The sequence below is a fragment of the Dufourea novaeangliae genome, unplaced genomic scaffold, assembly GCF_001272555.1.
Source record: "Dufourea novaeangliae isolate 0120121106 unplaced genomic scaffold, ASM127255v1 scaffold72, whole genome shotgun sequence".
Taxonomy (NCBI): Eukaryota; Metazoa; Arthropoda; class Insecta; order Hymenoptera; family Halictidae; genus Dufourea; species Dufourea novaeangliae.
Genome location: NW_015373947.1, coordinates 390,979 through 403,302, shown reverse-complemented (window position 1 = coordinate 403,302; position 12,324 = coordinate 390,979).

Here is a 12,324-nt window from a genome sequence, read left to right as displayed (position 1 = left end):
GGTAGCCTTCAATATATCTGTGCTACTGTTCTTCGCGTCATAGATACTTAGCCATCAGTCCAAAGACAAAGCCTTTGCCGGTATCCCTGTATTGGGTATCTTATACTGTAGCATTTTGGGTAGCCTTCAATACACCTGTGCTACTTTTCTTCACGTCATAGACACTTAGCCATTATTCCGACTCTCTAATCTTCAGCATACCTCTATTCCTATAATTTTTCCTTAGATCGTTACAGATGCTGACCTCAAGCACATCCCCCAAAAAACAGAAACAACCTTAACGTCTATTGAGTTCTAGAGTGCACACTTTCCCGTTGTTTCCATGAATCCCATCGTATATTATCGAACCACGGTTTTGCAACAGCAAAAACCGATCCAGTCGGGTTTCAATCAAAAGCCACGGAAATGGATATCGATCGAGTGACCCTCGTGGTCCGAGTTGGAAAAGCGGCCCATCCATGTGCACACATCGCGTTCACTTTTGTCTATCCGAGTAATACGGTTTTTCATAAGCGAGAACCGTTCCGCCGCTGCGAATGAAGCTGGAGGTTGGCTGCATCCGCAGCTAGACCACGTACATCGCGCACACGTGCATCCGTGTACGGGGGATGTGGGTTTTATGGTGACCGCTAGGGATTAACTGTGCGTTTACCCGTTATCCTGTAAACTTGATTAAGGCGATTGCCAACCCGAGTTCGTTACCAGGATCGAACGATTTGCGTGACTCCCGGTGCTGCGGATTCCGACAGTAGCCTACTCTCTCCGTGCGGGGCCGTGCTCGTTATTGCGGCTAGATCGATCGATCGTTCGATATGCGGTCGACTTCGTGCACGGGCCGACGAAAAAACTGGCAGAAACTAATCGCGAACGATTACCCAGACGTATCAAAACGTTTATGCATTCTGTTTGCGAACACGAATCCTCTTCTGAAGAAAGATGCGATTTGGCCTGGGTTAGGCTTCTGTTAGCTGTTCAATCTGGGTGAGACTATGACTTGGTCTGGATTAGGCTTTGGCTGGGTCTAGGTTAAGTTGTGGCTGTGATTCATGGTCTCCGTTGCACAGACGTTCAACTTTCAAAGGATAGCTAGAACTAGGGAGGTTAAAGGGACGAGACTGAATGATATTGGACAGCTGTAGCATGAGTAGGACCAACCCGGTAGGAGGTCTTGGTGGCTATAGAAAATTGGTAGGAAGCCCGAAAATGCGGTCACATGAGCGCGCGTAATGTCCAGTCTAGGGGTTAAGGGAACACCCGTAGTATGATGAATGTGGTTCGGATTTGGGCCTAGGAGGGTAGACACGGAAGTCAGGCTCTCTCCTAGGTGATATCATCCAGAGTAGGCAATAGAACATGAAACACATATAACATAGGCTTTGGCTGAGTCTAAGTTAGGCTTTAGCTTGGTCTGAGTTGGGCTTTGGGTTAAGCTTTGACTGTGTCTGGGTTGGGTATTTGGTTAAATCTAGATCAGGTCTGGGTCAAAAGTGAGTTAAGTCACCAGTTAGATCTCGCTTATATTTGGACTAGGCTTGAGCCAGGTCTTCGGTTAGAGTTGGGTTAGATATGATCCTTTCTTGGTTAGATCTTGACTGGATACCGATCAAATCTAGGTTAGGTGCACTACACGGTCAAATGATAAGGAAACTCGATTGCCAGTGTCACGTGACAACCTAAGTGTAACATTTTCCTGAGTCCTGTACAACTAACCAAAACCTATGTCAGGCCAGGACCTTTCACCGAACCTCGAGTCCTTTCATGTCCCACTCCAGTTTAAAGTATTCGAAGCCTCTGAAACGATTACCATAAGCTGTTCAGGCTGATCCAATCAGAAAGTAAAGCCAGTTGAAATTCCCTTTGTGTGTGTGTAATACACATGCGAACAAACTTTAACTGCAGGATTCGATAACAGGCAGCTACAGAGGGAACAGCTAATGTTGCACCGCCTCGCTGGCGTTAATATCCCGTCGGATTTCGTTTTAATTCAGCCGCACGAGCGACTTTATTAGGCCGTAAACGTAACGTGAAACGCGATCGCCAGTTACATTGAAGGGGGGTTTTCTTGCTGTAGCTCCCTGCCGGCCGGGACATGAAGTACGCTGGTATAGTCGATGCCGCTCATATTTGTGAGATTAAGGCAGATTTAACGACCTCGTTAATCTATTAGCAACAGTATGGCCATGGCGGCGGCTGGCTCGCGTACTGTCAAAACGCGCCCGGAGATGCTGCCCAGCCATTTCCTTGCACGGCGGCTGAATATGGGGGCTGTTAAAACGGCGCATTACCTTTATTATGCGCGGATCCTTCGGGCTGAGTTGAAAGGATTACGGTACGCAGACTTTCTTAGAGGTTCGGTGAATTTTCTTCAAATATGACAACGATTTTTTAATTGTATGCAGGGAACATTAGTTTTTTTTGGCCTAACTTCCTTTTCTATGGACGTACCCAGATAACCATTTGCGTGCAGATTGGCAGCTGATATTGACGAAATCTGTCTACAAATTGATAGCCACCTGTTTCCGTAATTGGCTTGTGATTTGTAGACAGAGCGTTCTTGACAGTATCCTGAAGCAGATTGGCAGCAGATCCTGTAACCTGTCGCCAATCTGCCGCCAATCTTCGCGCAAATTGTTTATAGTAGATCTTGTATCGAATCAATTCGTGGATTAAAAACTTTTGTTTTTAATCCACGATAAAAAGTTTTGTTTAGCTAATCAGAAGGAATTAATTGAGCTCAGGATTTGCTTAAAGTGTTAGTGTATTTTGTAGCAACATGGCGGAGAACGACTGTTACAACATGGCGAACGTAACGAATTATATGGCGGATGGAGTTACAGTTTCTTGTAACTCAGAAATGTCTTCGGATAAAATTCCGTTCCTATTTCATGTCGTGGATTCGCCGACTGAAATATTGACATGCTGTAAAGAGTCACCCACGGTGATACTTCTGGAATCCCGGGCAAGTGATTTTTGTTACTCGAGGGGTAACATATGCTCCCTTTATACTTTTTCTTTAGAGGGTATTCTTATTCAGGTGACTCGTGTATTCTTCTCATAGAACACCAGACTTTGATACTTTATATTCAACCTTTTTTTTTTTATTTTACTTTGACGTACCGTATATGCTATTTTGGTATTCTCTTTTTTTTTGTTCAATACAATAATTTAGCTTTCCGTAAAAAGAATAACATGGCACTTGAAATTAATTAGGAATAATTATTCGTATATTCTCTTATTAATTCTTTTTATTCTGTCCAATTTATTTTTTAACCTATTCAATCTACTTTTATTAAATATTTTTTTGTGCTGTTCCATATATAGTAGAACAACAACAATTGTCCTGTTCTGAATGGAATAATTACGGGATACATTTGTCTAGTAATGATCTTTCCTCCGATATCCAGCCACGTTTTATCACGGAGTATCGTTGGCCACAGAGGTTACCCAAAACCGGGGGTTTTTACGCGGGCATTAATTAATTTATCTGGCGGGTCTCGCGGCCATGCCGAAATTTTCCATGCGTTTCAATTACCAGCGGCGGCCGTTGTTTTAGACGCATTAATTTACAATCACGGGGAGAACAAACGTGGAAAAAAACACGGTTGTACAAATGTTTCGTCGGTCGCAATTTCATTCATCCGTTTTCTTTTTAATTTCGCAGCTTCCTCTCACGGTAAATTATACGAACAATTAAAAATTCGGAGACAAAGCATTTCTCTTATATTCTTCGATTGTTAATTTTCTGATTGAATTTTACTCGAAGTGTTCACTCGATTCACAAACTCCGAGAGTTTGATAATACGTTTGCTTACCCGGTGTTCAGGGGACCTGGAGGATTGGACCACTTGCTTCGTTAATTCGGTTAAGCCCAAGTTCACTGTTCGTACGCGGTCGACATTTATAATATTCACTTTATGTCGGGGCCTCTGGCACGTGTGCATTCGGGAAGTTCTTGCACGCGTTATCGCGACGGGAATACCGAACGATCCCGCGAGAGTGCCACTCCAGTCGGCTGAAAACGTAATTTTACGTCCACGAACAACGTGGAAAATTCGTCTGGTTGGTAAAAATGGTAAACGGCGAAATATTTCTCATAATTATTCCCTGTCAATTAAATTCTCTGAATCGATCCTCTTCTAATTTGTTTTCAGTCCTTCGATCGAATTAGATCGATATTTCTTCCAAGATCTTTTTAAATAGACGAAATTTCATTTTTTTTCGCTTTTAGTTGTTGTGAATCTGTTGCTTAACAGCGCTGGAATATTGTTATTAAACGATAGTAGACGAAGGGGGGGGGGCGGGGTAGACGATCGATTTTTGAACAAAGAGAACTTGGTCGAACAATTTCGCGTGTACCTGTTGGGACCAGATGCGAAATTATCTGATTTCGTGTAGCGATGAAGTACGAGAGTAGTTGCGTGCGTGCAGCTGCACAGGATTAGGTGCAGTTCCCTCGAACTTGGAGGTGTTACTGCTCCTCCTCGTTGTCTTCGGGATTTTTTCTTCACCAAAGTACACCAATTAGTTCTCTGTGTTTACTCCCGGCAGTTCGGTTGATCTTTAAATTACTCGAACTTGGAACGAATTCAGGGGAGAACTTTTGGGTCGATCGATCTGTCTATTAGTGTAACTATCCTATCCCATTTGTGTAGTTTCGGTGAACAATTATATGAAACAATTAAGAAACGAAACTGATATATAGGAAAAATGAAGAAAATACAGTATTCCCTCGTTAACTGCTCACACGGGTCTGATGATGGGTGCACAGAGAGTAGTGGATACGATTTTATACAAGGAGATCTCGTGATAAAGGAAATAATAACCCAACAAAAAGTACTATAATTTGTATGAACATGGATTTGATAGCATAAAAGCCGAAAAAATACAATAGTACAGTATACGATCTGAATGTATATGTGAGAAGAAAATTTACCTGAATTAAAATAAACTGATACAGTTCAAGCATGAAGTAACCCAGTTAAGAAATAAATTTATATATATTGGAAAAATGAACAGGGTACAGTATTCCCTCGATAACTACGCACACGGGTCTGATGACGGGTGTACAGAGAGTACTGGATACGATTTTACAATCGTTCATTGGCTGGTCGCCCATTCTTCTCTTATCGACGAATATAAAGAGGGAATACTGTTCTAACAAAATAACGCTATAATATCGTATAAAAATTCCTTTGTTAGCACAGAATCCTAACAAATACACCACTAAAGAATTCTAGACGCTCTTTCAGCATTCTCTCGCTGATTCTCAGCGTGTAGCGATCATTCAATTGTCTCCGGTTCTCTCGAGCGCCACTCATATTTACTACCATCTAATCGATAATCCCGCCAGTGTTTCCGGTTCCTAGCAGCGCGGACTGCCAGTGAACGCTGTGGCCGGTGTGTGCGCGCGCGCGCGCGTGTGTGTACGCGCATACAACCTGTACATAAATTACCAGAATAGTCGATACTCTTTACGAGGGGAGTGGTGGGTGGCGGTGGGGCGTAGAGTCCGCGTACACACGATAAAGAGGCAGCGTAGTTATCTTCGTGGGCTGATGAAACCGGTAAATCGTAAAAGGTGGCCAACGTTGGTTTACCCTTGACGCCTGATAATCCTGGATACCCATAAAAACCTGGAAACACTGAGCCCACCCGACGCTGGACCCAGGGGGTATTGCGTTCGTTTTTCCCCGCGTTTATTGCGACCGTCTGGTATATATTCCCTTGTCTTCCATCCCGATTTTAATAATTTTCGAGGGACGGCAACATCACACAGCCTCTCTACTGATGCCCAAATGGCAGCCCTGTTGGATTGGGGGGAGATCCTTAATGGGCGGGTGGAGAAGATGCACGGTTTTATGGGGGGAGCGCAATTCCGATGAAGTGAAGCTTATGAAATTTTGATGTTGATTCGGCCGTCAGGAAGTGCTCCGGATAACATTAATTTTAATCTTTCCACTCTTGGATCATCTTTTAGGCGGCGCTGTGAAATATTGTGGTGTTGAGGATTCAGCTTGAAGGGGGCTACTCGGTTCACTTGAACCTTTGGATAGGACGTTACTTATGGGACAGTTAGCCAGTAACGCTTCATCGTTGTTGCAAACGGTTAATATTCGTGAAATATTAAACTGTTTGTTGCCAGCGCCAGGACCAGCAGTGGTTCTCAGTCGCGGGACTAAGCGAGGTGTCTGTATTCAGGAATAGTACCCTGAACAGCATGGGTGTCAATATTTATCTTCCTTAAATATTGCTTCAGCGTTGTTTCAAACAGTAAACATTCGTAAAACATTAAACTGTGGGTTGCCTGCGCCAGGAAAATCAGTGGTTCTCAGTTTGCGACACTAAGGGGGTATCCACATTCAGGGATAGTACTCGAAAGACATAACTGTCAACATTTATCCCCCTTTCTCAAATATCCCTTTCTTTTGTAATTTGCCGTTACCTTACATGGCGAACTTAATTAATAATTAAATTGAAAATCCAAACTACTAGATCCACCATTACATTCGCGTATATTACAAAAATCAGTCTATCCAAGCGATCTAAAAGAAACGCAAGAGCCATTTCGAAAGGGGTCACATCGACCGGTTTGAATTGTTTATTAACATGTCCAGTCGTTCCATGCAATTAACCACGTTTGCGCCCGCAGTGAACCCGTGTGGCCCCTGCGTCACACGTCCGATATACATTCGCAGCCGCCCCTGTCAGGGTATATTTGATCGCGGAGGCCTTCCGCAGTCCCCTAAATCGGAATATCCCGACGAGTCGCGACGGAGCACGCTTCCCAATTCGTATTTCATCGTGTGCACGGCTTTTCTCGCCCGTTCCCGCCGGTATATTCCGTCCACGAAGCGATATTCTCCCCGGTTTCTCTATCGGTCTCCAGGCTCACCTTCTCCAAACCACCACACGAATCACCCTCCAACCCGGTTCTGGGGTTTTGCCCGTCCTTGTCCTCAGCCGTCCACCCAGACCCCTCCGCCTACTATCCTCCACCTCTTGGTCCCCGTGTTTACGAAAGGTTTTACGATGTTTGTCGTCCGCGCGGGCCCTTATTGTTATTTATAACCACGGCCGTGCCCCGTGGCGAGGTGCTAATACGTTCGGCTTAATGAAAGTTGCGGATGGATTTCCAAGAGTGGGAGTGGGAGAGGTAGAGGGAGAGGGAGAGAGCGCCCGTAGGACGTATTATGTCGGAATATCACGTTCCCGGTGTTTGAACGTTCGGTTATCGAAGCCGAGGCACCGACCGGGTCTGAGGGGTTGGTATTCTCCCGCGGCCTCGCTCTATAACCTTCTGTGTTTGACGAAAAAGGAGGAAACCCGTGATTACAGTGCTTTTTTCGGGGGATATTTGTACTTGGTGGTTGCTCGATTTACTTTGGTCCTTCTGTTGGAAAAGAAATTGGATGAATTTCCACTTGGCCCAGAGGCTGACATGTGGTCTTGCCAGATTTTTATTTACCGTTCGGATAATGTTGCGATGAAACGCATCTTTTCGAGTGTTCGATACTTCGGGATATAATGTTAGGAAATTATGACAACAATTTCAGGGACAAATAATGTGAACGCAAATTCAATTCATACGACACTGCTGACGGACATAAATTGATACTGGGTGATCGCTGTTTTTTAACTGTTAAATCGTGATTAGGGCATACATTTTCCATATGCTGTGAATCGCAATTATACGGATCCTATAGCTCCCACGCTATTTTGTTTACAACTTTTCAAGTAATTATATTTAAAAGATGTAGATTTTACCGTTTCTTTAAAACAGTCAGCCTTTTGAACGATTTGACCAGGTGCTGTCCACTCATCCACATCCAAGCATCTTTGCTGACAAACCATAGAAAGAGAAGGGAACTCAAAGATCCTCAAGATCCAACAGAAATGGGGGTTATAGATCTTGGAATTCTGACGCCAATGACATTTGTTTCAGCCGCATACGGCCATTAGTTTAGGAAATATTGAATGTTCAACACTCATCGAGGATTTACTGCACTTTAACCAGGGAGCATGTCCTCTGATATCCACAAAAGGGGCGGATAATATAGTCGGTCGAAAGGACGATTCATACAAGGATCTTGCGTCGTCTACGTCCACCCTGAAAAATTCACGTAAGGGTGGAACCGGTCGTTGGTCGAGCGAAAGGCGCAATGCGATATTACTATCGCTAACCGCAAGGCACGCGTTCTGGCTCCTTGGTGCCGGTCGCACGAAGATTCGCGAGGAATTCGCCGGAAATCTCGGCTCGAAGCATCACACGAGGCGCGTATAATTCACGTTTCAACGCACAATTCGAGGGAGATGCTGAGATGGGAAGGGGGTTGAGGGGGGTTGGTTGAGGAGGGAGGGTATTTGAATACGCCAGGAGGATTCTCTGGCCGCGTTAGTCGGTGAATCCGTGAAATATACAGTTATGGGAACCCAGGGTAGGGGGTGCAGGGGGGTGGGTGGTTGCATTATAAACTCGAGGGTGCGTGGATGTCGGATACGCCGAGGGCCAGAGCCGTCTACTCCTTCCTTTCCCTTTCCGAATTCTACCGCGCCTTTACCTGGGAACTTTATAACGACCGCCGCCAGTGTAACTCAAACTCCCAGGACCCAGGGATTCTTTGCCGATAAATCTGACGGATCGGAGACGTCGGGTTAATTATAAACTCCCCGGCCAGATACGACCCCGGGAGAAACTTTCTTTCGCGGACAATTTCCGCGGGCTGTTCCTCCGTGGGATAGTACTTTGTTGTTTAATTAATTCGGGATTAGCGTTGATTTGATGCACGCGCCTCTACCACGTCTATCTCTGGATTTTCGTTTTTATCGACACGGCCGGGGCTGGGAAGCTGGCAGCCCCAAGTGTAAATTTTTATTAAATACAGACGGTATTAGTTTGGTCGCGATTTGTTCGTGTTAGTTGAACTAAAATTTTTGATTGTTCACCTTTCGAAAGAAAGTTATAAGCAAATTGAAGAATTTGTCACCAGCACCCACATGAACATTTTTCCTTAATTCTCGAGTGGGATATGATTGTCCAAGTTTGTCCACCGAAAATTTTCGTATGTCTACTCTTCAAAAAAAGTGATAATTTAATTTGTTTATAAATGTTTTTTTGACGGGTGGACAAACGAAAATTTTCGGTGGACAAATGTAGAAAAATTGTGGACAAACGAATACTGTTTGTTTTTCATAAAAATTCGCACTTGGGGGTGCCTACATGACAGACCTAACACGGACCCTGGGGAGTATGATTTCGGTGTATGATTTCACCTACGATCGACTATATTCTCTGGTTTGGGATTGGATGGGATATTTTCTTTCGATTTTATATTAATTCTGCTTGTAATGTTTCAACGACACTCGGGTCCTTTGAAGGATCATTGGAGGGTAATTGGACGGAATTTGGTTAGAATTTTCCACCCTTATGCTATTATATCACCGTTAATTAGCATGCATTATGTTAATGACGGATAGCGTGCACTTTTAATGGACCGGGTTGGGTGGGAAAGAATGAAAGGAATGTGATTTCTCGCCGATCAAAGGGGATTCAATTTATTGCGTTTAACAGTAATCGTTAAATTGCACAGTTACATTCTACACGTAGAACACAGTTTTCTGTAATTATTTTATTGAAAGTACATTGAGATCCATGAAATTGATAATTCACATAAAATGTTGTTAGATCCCTTAATTAATAATTTTAAGTGCTCGATGCTGCGGAGGTTGGGTCAACCGAGACCCATAACAAAATCTCACAAACACGTGTCGATATTAAACTTCAAAATTAAATTAACTTACGGCTGTCCCCAAAGCTAATTTTATAAATTATTTCAAAAAGATTTCAAAAAAATCACATTAGTTTACATTAGCTATATGAAAAATGACATGAAAGATAGAATAATAAAAGGTGAACGAAGGACTTCATTTCATTTTCCTCGTGTCGGTACTTTTTCATGCAGAGATTTTCGTCATCCACAGTGATGAGGGGGCGTTGCAGACTTATAGAGGTTCTGGAGCCTACATAATGAGGTCGTAAATAAAAGCCTCAAGCGGGAATACCGATAGATGTAAGTTGCCACCTAGAGCCATATGTGTCTTGTATGTATAGAATCAGTACTTCGAATGTCAGATAGAACAAGTCATTCCTAAATTGATTTTAGGACCTATGATAATAGACATTTTTTACTACACTCAGTGACCACTATAATCACCTAAACCCTCAGAACTTTTTTTATTAACAGTATGTGTATGTTCCAATGCCTATATTCGTGGGTCATCGTTGACTCTGCCATAGGAAGTCGAGTGTCAAAGAGCGAAGTAGAACAGACTGAATGGTCACGGTTCTTCCCCCACCACCTACCGCCTACCCCCCTTTATCCCACCCTCCAGGCGCCTGAAAACGCAACCGGTCGCGCTACCGCGGGCAATTTGCACAGATCATTAATTTCAACTTTCCCCGAGTTCGTTTCGCGTCGAGACTCCATCGACGTGTAAAGTATTAATTTCGGGATTCGGCAAGTTTCCCGGCGACCCAGAAAATTGAAATTCTGATAACGCTGGGATCGAGAACGCGAGACAAAATAAAAAAAAAAAAAGACCCTATGGAAAAAGCGTGAGATCCAATTGGAGGAAAACCTTCCTGTCCGACGGTTACAAAAAATCGTTTATTTGAAACGGGTTGGGGTGTTACGTATAATAATTCGGCTACGGTTGAAGCTCCGTAGACAACGTTGTAACCGGACGATAATCGCATTGGTCGTTAATTCGTCGACGGTTTTGGAAATTCCGTTGTGTCCCCTCCAGTTTCGACGTGAACGGTCGCGATACGAATCACAATGGATCCTATCAAAGGGAATTATCAAAGCGGCGGAACGCACCGCCTGGCCGGCAAGGCGAAATTAATTCTCTCTCTCCACCTTTCTCCGGGATCGCTTTTATTTACGGAAACGGAAAGATGATGCGACGAATCGTTACTGGAATCGTTCAGCCAACAAAAACTCGTGGGAGCGATATTAATTCGGTTGCCGTGGAAACTCTGTCTATAAACTCGGCGATTGTCGGAATTTTTGCTATTAGACCAGTGTCATGACAGCATTCATCTGTTTCCGTTTTTGATACTGGGATTACAAAGATTTACTTGATAACTTTTATGGTCAGTGTTTGGGACGTTACTCTGTCTATTAGCACGGCGACTGTCTTAACTTTTACTGTTAAACCAGTGTCATGGTAATATTCATTTGTTTCAGTTTTTGGTACTGGGATTACAAAGATTTACTCGATGACTTTTATGCTCAGTGTTTGGGACGTTACTCTGTCTATTAGCGCGGTGACTATCTGAATATTTACTATTAGACCACTGTCATGGTAATATTCAATTGTTTCAGTTTTTGGTACTGGGATTACAAAGATTTACTTGATAACTTTGGTGGTCAGTTTTTGGGACGTTACTCTGTCTATTAGCGCGGTGACTTTCATAATTTCTACAATTAAACTACTGTCATGTATTTATTTATAACACCGTATAATTAACGTTATTTTACAATCAATTCCCCATAATCGTGAAGCTTACCAGTTATTCCTTGAACGAAAAATCCACCCCTCTTTATTGATATTAAATTTCCAACGTCCAGTTATGACTCAAGCCAGCAGAATCCATAAAAAATATTCGAATCCACTACACACGACAAGTGGATCTCGTCTAGTGAAAACACCATAAAAAATCCTCTCTAACCCCCTAAAGCGTACCTCGCCCCCTACGTCACGGCTCAGCTGTACTCTCGTCCCCGCCACCCCCCGACTCTTTCGAAAGCCACTCCCATTAGAGAGCTCAATTAATCCCATTAAAATGCACGGGAATCCGATTCGAGACTAGCAGCCGATCGGGCACAAGTTGAGCACATCTGCGCTCGTTGGTGTGCACCCTGTTCGAGTTCGGCGGGATGAGGATGGGGGGGGGGTTGGGAGGGGGTATCATCGAATCCCTGAAATATTAAAATGTACTGACGGGGGTGCGTACAATGTTACCCCTGCTAGATATCCAGAGGGGTGGAAATGACGGTGGCGGAAATACAGCAGATATTGAAAATGCCCCATCCCGCTTCTTTACAATTCACCGTATCTTTTCGGGGATGGGGTTAGGCATCCTCGATAGTAGGAAGTATACCTAGGTATGAAATAAAAAAAAAAAAAACTAAATTCCACCCCCTAGAATATAGCAGTCGACGGAAGTTAGAAAATCGTCTAGAGCCTTATTAATACCGCGGATTCCTGAACGTAACCTCTATAAGGGGTAACAATATGGGGTTAGGGGTGGTTGGTCTCTTT